Here is a 10,174-nt window from a genome sequence, read left to right on the forward strand (position 1 = left end):
TGAGATCCTGAGCAGTCCCTCCCCAGCCTTCCTGTAGCCCCCTGCAGATACTGGAAGGCCACAATGAGGTCACCTCGGAGCCTTCTCTTCTGCAGACTGAACAGCCCCAGCTCCTTCAGTCTGTCCTCACAGGAGAGGTGCTCCAGCCCTCTGATCATCCTTGTGGCCCTTCTCTGGACACACTCCAGCACCTCCACATCCCTCTTGTAATAGGGGCTCCAGAACTGGAGGCAGTACTCCAGGTGGGGTCTCCCCAGGGCTGAGTAGAGGGGGAGGATCACCTCCCTCAACCTGCTAGCCACACTTCTGCTGCAGCCCAGGATCTGATTAGCTTTCTGGGCTGCAAGTGCACACTGAGAGCTCCTGCTGAGCTTTTTGTCCACCAGCACCCCCAAGTCTCTCTCCTCAGGGCTACTTTCCAGCCAGTCACTGCCCAGCCTGTATTTGTGCCTGGGATTGCCTCCACCCAGATGCAGGACCCTGCACTTGCTCTTATCAGCAAACCTGCTGAGGGCTCACTCAATGCCACTGTCCATGGCACCCACAGAGATGTTGAACAAGCCAGGACCCAGGACTGATCCCTGAGGGACTCTGCTTGTCCCTGGCCTCCACTGGGACATGGACCCATGGACAGCCACTCTTTGGGTGCAGCCATCAAGCCAGTTCCTTATCCATCTAGTGGTCACCCATCAAACCCATGTGTCACCAGTTTGGAGACCAGGATGTGGTGCGGGACAGTGTCGAAGGCTTTGCTCAGGCCTAGGCAAACGACATCAGTTGCTCGCCCCTCAGCTATTAATGTTGTCATCTGTTCAGAGAAGGCCACCAGGTTTGTCAGGCAGGATTTGCCCTTGGTGAAGCCCTGCTGACTGTTCCAAATCACCTCATCACTATTCTTCTGAGTCAGTAGTGCCTCCAGGAGGATCTGCTCCATGATCTTTCCAGGCACAGAGGTGAGACTGACTGGCCTGTAGTTCCCTGGTTCCTCCTTCTTACCCTTTTTGCAAATGGGAGTAATGTTTCCCCTTTTCCAGTCTGTGGGGACTTCCCCAGACTGCCATGACTTTTGGAATATAATAGAAAGGGGTTTAGCAACCTCATCTGCCAGTTCTCTCAGCACCTGTGGTTGTATCCCGTGGGGTCCCATGGACTCGAACACCTCCAGGTTCTTCAGGTGACCACGAACCTGATCCTCACTTACCATGGGCAGTTCTTCCTCCTGGTCCCTGCCATTATCTTCCATGACTCCAGGAGTGTGGCTAGAGGCCCTTGCAGTGAAGACTGAGGTAAAGAAGTTATTAAGTACCTCAGCCTTTTCCTCATCACATGTGACCATGTCAGCAATTTCCTTTCTGAGGGGGCCCACACCTTCCCTAGGCTTCTTCTGCCCATTAATATACCTGTAGAAGTTCTTAGTGTTCCCTTTAACCTCCCTGGCTAGATTCAATTCAAACTCTGCTTTGGCTTTCCTAACCAGGACTCTTGCTGCTCGGGCAGCTTCCTTATCTCCCCCTCTTCTACCTGTCCTTCCCTCCACTTCCTGTAGAGTTTCCTTTTAAGTAATAGTGTGTCCAGTAGCTCCTTCCCCATCCAGGCAGGCCTCCTAGCATTCTTACCTGCTTTTCTCTTTGTTGGTACACAGAGCTCCTGGACACAGAGGAGGTGGTCCTTGAATACTGACCAGCTGTCCTGGGTCCCTCTTCCCTCCAGGGCTTTGTCCCAGGACAATTTGGCTAGCAGATCCCTGAAGCCATCAAAGTCTGCACGCCTAAAGTCTAGGGTCGTGAGCTTGGAATACTTCCTCCTGATTGCCCTGAGGAGATTCAATTCAACTGCTTCATGGTCACTGCAGCCAAAGCTCTCTCTGAGCCTCACATTGGTTACCAGCCCTTCCCTGTTGGTGAGAACAAGGTCCAGCATAGCACCTTTTCTTGTTGGTTCCTCTATCATTTGGAGGAGGAAGTTGTCTTCTATGCAGTCCAGGAACATCCTGGATTGCTGGTGCCTTGCTGTGTTGTCCCTCCAGCAGATGTCTGGGTGGTTGAAATCACCCATGAGGACCAGGGCTTGTGACCTGGAAGCCGCTTCTATTTGCCTGTGGAGGGCCTCATCTGCTTGGATCTGCTGGTCAGGTGGCCTGTAGGAGACCCCCACAGGAATATCTCCTTCCGCTGTCCTGCCTTTAATTTTAACCCATACACTCTCAACTAGCTTATCATCCCTCCCCAGGTGGAGCTCCACTGATTCCAGCCGGTTATTGACGTAGAGGGCAACACCTCCTCCTCTCCTTCCCTGCCTGTCCTTCCTAAAGAGCTTATACTAATCTATCCCTACATTCCAGTCATGGGAATCATCCCACCAAGTTTCAGTAACAGCCACTATGTCGTGGCATCCCAGCAGCACAGTGGCCCTTAACTCATCCTGTTTGTTGCCCAAGCTGCGCGCATTCGCATAGAAGCACTTCAGCTGGGCTGGCCCTGTCCTCCTCTTGTGCCAAATCCCCTCGGTTTCCACAGAATGTCCTGGTGGATCATTCGTGGCTTGCCTCAGGGCAGCAAGTTGAGAGCCCTTACCAGCTCTCCATCCCTCTGCCTCTGGTGAGCTGCCCCTCTGTTTGTCACCAGCCAGCAGGAGACTATTAACCCCTTCTCCCTTCAAATCTAGTTTAAAGCCCTGTCAATGAGCCCTGCCAATTCCTGCCCCAGGATCCTTTTCCCCCTCTGGGACAAGTGTGTCCCATAAGTTGTTTTCAGCTCTGGTGCCTTGTAAACCAAGCCATGATTGCAGAACCCAAAGCCCTGTCGATGGCACCAGCCCCTGAGCCATGAATTGACCTGTTGTCTCTTCCTCAATGTTCCCTCGTCCATCACTGACATTAGAGGGATAGCAGAGAACACAACTTGAGTTCCTGATCCCTTTAGCAGTTGCCCTAAGGTTCTGAAGTCTCTTTTAATTGATTGTGAGCCTCTCAGTGCTACATGGTCATGGAAAGACCAGAAGTGGGCAGCAGTCTGAAGGACTCACGAGTTTGGGAATTTTACCTACAATGTCCTTTACTTGGGCACCAGGGAGGCAGCTGACCTCCCTATGAAATGGGTCTGGTCTGCATATTGGGCCCTCTGCTCCCCTCAGTAGGGAGTCTCCTGTGTGATGACCCTACGAGGTTTCTTTTCCAGATTAGTTTTGATGGCTGGCCTGAGGCAACCTGTCATTGGTGCAGCTTCTGACCTTCTTGAGTCCTCAACCTCACCAATGACCTGCTCCTTCTGCAGAGCCTCATCTCTGTTCTGTAACTGCACTGTAGGCAGGGTGCTGCTCCAAGTAGCACGCTTGCTTCATTTGCATTTCTTCCGTCGGGCAGAGACCTGTTCCCATTGGCCCTGCTCATGTGGGTTACTACAGGGAGGTTGAGAGGCTTGCTGGTGGGAGGGTATCAAACTCCCTGTTCCACTAAGAGTTACCCCCTGTTCTGGTTTTGTAGAGGTTAGATTATGGAAACAGTCAATTTTCCTTTCGCTGTCTCTTATAGCTCTTAGCCTTTCCACCTCTCCTTTTAGTTTGGCCACCATGCTCATCAGATCCCTGATGTGCTCACACCTAACACAGGAGCTGTTCCTTCCATCCTCCATATCAACTGCCAGGTTCCAGCACTCACTGCAGCTACCTACCTGAACATATGCATGCTTGTGTGTGATCTCTGTGTGGTTCCTGTGTGTTTTGTACACATTCATTGCATTTCATTGTATATTGTAGTTTTGCTTGTAAATACAGCTTCATTTGCTTCCAACTGCACTGGTCTGGCAAATTCAAGGAAGGGGAGCAGAATTTTCAACCCACCACAACCTCACTGCAGCCTCCTCTCAGGGAGTGTAGAGAGCAAAGAGGTCTCCTCTCATCCTCCTCTTCTCCACACCAAACATCCCCAGATCCCTCAGCTGCTCCTTCCCAGTCCTGTTCTCCAGACCCTTCCCCAGCTCTGTTCCCCTTCTCTGTCCTCAAGGTCCTTCTTGCAGTGAGGAGCCCAAAACTGAACCCAGGATTCAAGCTGTGGCCTCCCCAGTGCCCAGCCCAGGGGCACAATCCCTGCCCTGCCCCTGCTGCCCACACCATTGCTGCTCCAGCCCAGGCTGCTGGAGGCCTTCTTGGCCCCCTGGGCACTGCTGCCTCAGCTCCAGCTGCTGGCACCCAGCACTCCCAGGGCCTTTTCTGCTGGGCAGTTCCCAGCCCCCAGCCTGGAGCATTCCTGAGGTTGTTGTGACTCAAGTGCAGCACTCAGCACTTGGAGTTGTTGAACCTCCTCCCAGTGGCCTCAGGCCTGGATCCAGCCTGGCCAGGTCCCTTTGAAGAGCCTCCTACCCTCCAGCAGCTCACCACTGGCACCCAGCTTGGTGTCATCTGCAGACTCACTGGGGGTGCCCTGATCTCCTCGCCCAGATCATTGATAAAGACATTAAACAGAGCTGGCCCAGCACTGAGCCCTGGGGAACACCAGCTGTGAGCAGCCACCAGCTGCATCCAGCTCCATTCCACAGCACTCTCTGGGCTCAGCCAGCAGCCAGTGGTTGACCCAGGGAAGCCTCCACCCAGGCAAGCCAGCAGCAGCCAGGTTCTGCAGGATGTTGTGGGAAATGCTGCCAGAGGCTTTGCTACAGTGCAGGTAAACAACACCCACAGCCTGCCCTCATCCCCTGGCAGGGAGATGTCATAGAAGGAGACCAGGTTGGTGAAGGAGGACCTGCCCTTCATGACCCCTTGCTGCCTGGGCCTGGTCACCTGGGTGTCCTGCACATGGTGCAGAATGGCACTCAGGATGACCTGCTCCAGGACCTTCCCTGGCACCAAGATCAGCCTGGCAGGTCTGTGGTTCCCGTGGCCTTCCTTCTGGCCCTTCTTGCAGATGGGCATCATGTTTGCCAATCTCCAGTCAGCTGGGACCTCCCCACTGAGCCAGGACTGCTGTAAATGATGGAAAGTGGCTTGGTGAGCACTGCCAACAGCACCCTCAGTGCCCTCAGGTGTTTGCCATCCATTCCCATCGACCTGTGTGTGTCAAAGTGGTACAGCAGGTCACCGACCATCTACTCTTGGGGTACGAGGGCTTCATTCTGCTCCCTAACCCTAGCCCAGGAGGCTGGGTACACAGTGAACAACTGATCTGACTGCTGAAGTCTGAGTCAAAGAAGGTCTTGAGTCCCTCACCCTTTTCCTCATCCCTGACCACTCTGTTCCCCCTGTATCCAACAAAGGACAGAGATTCTCCTCAGCCCTCCTCAGCTGCTGATGTATTTGTAGAAGCATTTCCTGTTCTCTTTAGCAGCTGAAGCCAAATCAATTTCCAGTTGAACCTGGCCCTTCTGATTTGCTCCCTGCACACTCACGACAACCTTGCAGTCCTCCCAAGTGGCCTGACCCTTATTCCAAATCCACAGACTCCTTTTCTTCCTAAGTAGCAGCCAAACCTATCTGCTCAGCCAGGCTCCTTCCCCACTGACTCACCTCTGGGCACATGGGGCCAGCCTGCTCCTGTGCCACTACAGCTTCCTCCTTAAGCAGTGTGCAGCCTTCCAGGACTCCTTGGCCCCTCAGAGCTGCCTGCTAAGGGACTTTGTGCACCAGTCTCCAAAACAGGCCAGAGTCATAGTTAGGGGTTGGGAGGGTTCTTTGGGTCAGGAATTAGCACACACCCCTGGGGCATCCTGGCAGACTGACTCCTTTCATTAAAAGGCAGGTGAGGTCACGGTGCGTTGTAGCAAAACACTAAACAGAAAGTCAGACCCACGTTACCCACAGCTGTGTGAGGCACAGACAGGAACTAGGCACAAAACAGAGAGCCAGAGCCACATCACCATGGCTCCAGAGATTTCAAAAGGGCAGGGGGCAGCCAGTGCCCCAGGCCCAGCAGCGTCCCTGCCGCTCAGCAGAGAATTGGTGCAGCTGCAGCAGCCCTGCCCTCAGAGGAACCCTGGGTGATGTGGAGCCAGCGTCCAGTGAGGGCAGGCCAAGACATCCCCAGAGGCTGGGCTCTGGGGGGCATTACACAATCGTGTTACATAACCTACATCCCCTAGTGCTCATGCATGCAGCCCAGCCAGGGCTCATCGTGCTACTGCCCAGCAGTTGCCTTCCTCCTCTTCATCTTCCTTCAGGTCCGTTTGCCTTCTACGAGGCTTTAGGAGGGCATTTGTTTCATCAAGGGGAATAACAAATTCCTACCCCTGCTTTGTTTATGAAAACAGGAACTTGCAGCCTCTTGTTTTCCATAGCTTTAGCCTCTCTTATCAGCCAGATGGGTACTTGTGATCAAACACAAATTAACCCCTTCCTGTCACAGAAGGATCTCTGGAGATCATCCAGCCCAACCCCCCTGCCAGAGCAGGAGCATAGAATCCAGCATAGATCACACAGGAACACATCTAGACAAGGATGGAAAGGCTCCAGAGAAGGAGACTCCACAACCTCTCTGGGCAGTCTGCCCCAGGGCTATGTGACCCTCACAGTGAAGTTCCTCCTAATGCTGAAGTGGAACCTCCTGTGCTGCAGTTTCCCTCCATTGCCCCTCATCCTATCCCAGGGTGCAACTGAGCAGAGCCTGTCCCTGTTCCCTCCCTCTTGACCCCCAGCCCTCAGATACTTATCAACATCTATTAAATCCCTTATCAGTCTTCTCATCTCCAGACTAAAAAGCCCCAGGTGAGCAGGACCATAGAATCCAGTGCAGGTCACACAAGAACATATCCAGACAGGGCTTGAAAGCCTCCAGAGAACAAGACTCCACAACCTCTCTGGGGAACCTCTCTGGTCACCAGCAGTCCCAGGTGGTGGTTCTGCTGGCCTCCTCTGTGCTTCTCCCACACCTGAGCACTCTGTCATTTCCTGATCACAGTGTCCTGGATGGCCCCCAGCTGTTATATCCCCCATCAGTCCACAGGTCCAGCAGGTGCCTTCCCAAGTCCATCATCAGCTGTGTCAGGAAGTTCTTCTCCACACACTCCAGGAACATCCAGGACTGCTCCCTCTCTGCTGTGTTGTGTTTCCAGCAGACATCAGGGAAGTTGAAGTCCCCCCCAAGAACAAGAGCCAGCAATCATGAGACTTCTGCCAGATGCCTAAAGAATATTTTATCTGTGTCTTCATCCTGGTTGGGTGGTCTAGAGCAGACTCCCAACATGATGTCTGCCTTGTTGACCTTGTCCCTGATTCTTAGCCACAAACACTTCACTCTATCATCACCTCAAGACAACCAAAACCTTCCCTGACACTCTGGCCCACTCCACCGCCTCTCCTTCCCTGTCTGTCCCTTCTGAAGAGTTTGTAGCCATCAACTGTGGCACTCCAGTGGTGTGAGACATCCCTGTGATGGCCACTGGATCATAATTTTCCTGCTGGGATGGCTTACAGCTCCTCCTGTTTGTTGCCTGTGCTGTGTGCATTGGTGCAGAGGCTCTTCTGTTGGTCACCTTTTTGTAAGTCCCAGTTTCTGCCTGGCTGATCTCAGGTGCTCCTGTGGCACCAGGAGCAAGACTGAACTCAACGAGAGCAGCTGAAGACTGAATGAGGAAACTATCCTCCAGGACAGAGCTGCTGTACAAGCAGACCTAGACTTGGCTTGAAGAATGGACCCACAGGAGCCTTGTGGTATTCAAGAAGATGAAAAAGGCAAGTCCTGAGCTGGCAAGGGAGAACCTCTTACAGAAGTACGGACTGGGGACTGAGCTATGCTATGATCTTAAATCACACAGACCACCTCTGTATAGGTCAGCCCATGGGGGAGGGTCTTGGCAAATGAGAGGAGCTCCAGTAAGTATTCCAGTGAGGAAAGAAAGGGTTCCAAAGGCATCTTCCCACTGCATGGAACACATCTGACAGACCTTATCCTGGTATTACGACCCTAGCACACCTCCACATTCCATGTCCCAAAGGCCTCCTCAGTCTGCAGAACAAATCAGCACCAGGGGGAAGCAAGGAAAGTTCTTCCAGATCCCCAATGAGTGGAAGCTAGCAGGACCCTGCAGTGCTGCATGCCTGAGACTGCTCAGCACAGGCAGGGGCTCAGAAGATCCCTGGGCACAAGAAGACAACTCAGAGCACATCAAGGAGGAGATTCACTTCCCTGCCCTGCAGACATGGAGGCAGCTGGCAGGAGTCCCAGCAAGCCAAGGGAATGCCTCCAGCAGCCAAGCCTCACAGACAGCCTCTCCCTGCCCATGGCCAGTCCCATTCTCAGTTTGGCCTGGCTGTGTGGCAGCCTTTTGGAGTGAGGCACAGCCAGGAATGTGCTGTCTGCAGGCTCTTGTCCCATGCAGGACTGGATGTCCTGTGGCCAGGGCAGCTCCATCCCAGCCTGAGGAACAGGCACCCTGAGCACAGGGCTGTGCCTGAGCACACAGCTCCAGGGACACCCAACAGCCACTGTCTGCAACCATGACCTACATACCCAGCACTGCCAGGGGGGCTTGAAGAGCAGCTTTTGGGTGTGCTCCTGCTCACCTGAAACAAATAGCGTGCCCAAGTCCTGTTGGAATGAGGACAGTGGGAGGAACAAGAAGTTGTCTGATCCACAAGCACATTCCTAAGCACACATTGCTCCTCCTGGGTTTTGGCTTTTACTTGTAGTCATCTTTCATGTACTTGCATGATTTGGGCAACCCATCATGGCACTTCAAAGGACTTTCCTTGGCCCAGTGGGCATCTGAGAGATGAGGAAATGTAATGATAGCCTTGTCAGAAGCCAAAGGCCAGGCTGTGCCATAGGCTGGGAGGTTTTCCTTTGGAGCTGAGTCTGCTGGAAAATTACTGCCCAGGTGCAGTGCCTGTGGGCCTGGGGCGGTGCAGGAGCAGTATAAAAGAGACTCCTTCTGCTCACTCTCTCATCCACTCCTCTGGTCTCCATCTCCTTGGAACAAGGTGAGTTTAGACCCATTTTTTCTCCACCTCCTTCTTGTTCTCCTCTGGATTCCCAAGTGCATAGCCTGACCTAGGGTGGGCAGCAGGGTTTCATGATATGGCAGAGGGAAGGACACAGATGGTGTGGCAGGGGCTTGGGTGAACTGAGCTCAGAGCTGGGTGAGGATCTCAGTGTGCTTGGTGGATCATGGGCTCAGGGAAAGGATAAACCCCTGGGACTGACTTCAATGTCCCAGAGTCTTAGTCTCCTGACTTGTCTCCATCACAGTGGGGTGAAAATTGCTTCTCACCTACCCCTTGTGCTCTGCTTCCCTTCACTTCTCTGCAGGTTCATCTCCAGCCCCAGCCATGTCCTGCTACAGGCCCTGCCAGCCCTGCGGCCCAACCCCGCTGGCCAACAGCTGCAATGAGCCCTGTGTCAGGCAGTGCCAGGACTCCACCGTTGTCATTGAGCCTCCTGCTGTGCTGGTGACCCTGCCCGGCCCCATCCTCAGCTCCTTCCCACAGAGCACCGCCGTGGGCTCCTCCACCTCCGCTGCCGTTGGCAGCATCCTCAGCTCTCAGGGGGTGCCCATCAGCTCTGGGGGCTTTGGCCTCTCTGGCCTCTCTGCCTTGGGCAGGAGCTGCCTGCCCTGCTAGAGCTGCCCCCAGGGCCCCACCTGATGCTTCTGCCCTGGGCACACAGCATCCTCTTGCTGCTTTCCGAGGGGCTGAGCAAGCCCAGCAGCCCTTGCCAAAGGACAGGGCCAGCCTGGGCTCTGGCACAGCACTGCCCATGCCTGCCTGTGCCCTCTGACACTCTCTCCTGGCCCTCCCATGGCTTCCTTCTCTTCTGCTGCCCTGGCCTGGCAGTACCACAGAGCCAGGCTAGGGAGGAGCTGCTGGCCCTGTTCCCTCTGTGGGGCAGACTGATGGACACCTGCTTGGATCTCCACCACAGCCATGAGCTGCAGACTCCATTCTGTCCCTGCTGCCCCTGCACCATGGCCTCCACTCAGAGCAGCTTCATTTCCCTTTTTTGACCTATTAAAGTTCTACTGCATCCCAGCTCTTGTCTCTGTGACATCTTTTCCCCTGCAGATCCTCTGCCAAGTTTCCCAAAGGCAGAGGTGTTATTGAAGGGTTCTTGGACAGTCTTGTTAGGGAGGATAAAATACCACAAAAGTCTGGAGGGCTGAGACCAAGGTCTTCATGGCATCAGGCTAAGAGGTACAACTGATACTCTTCAGGGAAGAGGCTGCTGTCCTGAGGGATATTTATCAAATGGTTT

At 54.0% G+C, this 10,174-nt stretch overlaps 1 long non-coding RNA gene across 1 annotated transcript; it reads left to right on the plus strand.

The window, feature by feature from the left end:
* Window positions 1-8,869: 8,869 nt before the first annotated feature.
* Window positions 8,870-9,951, plus strand: LOC137456227 (uncharacterized). The gene is made up of 2 exons (XR_010990996.1): window positions 8,870-8,904; window positions 9,233-9,951. It is a non-coding gene; the product is annotated as an uncharacterized lncRNA (long non-coding RNA).
* Window positions 9,952-10,174: the final 223 nt, after the last annotated feature.

This window comes from Melanerpes formicivorus, unplaced genomic scaffold, assembly GCF_026170545.1.
Source record: "Melanerpes formicivorus ecotype bairdi unplaced genomic scaffold, bMelFor1.0.p_v2 SCAF_119, whole genome shotgun sequence".
NCBI classification, from domain to species: domain Eukaryota; kingdom Metazoa; phylum Chordata; class Aves; order Piciformes; family Picidae; genus Melanerpes; species Melanerpes formicivorus.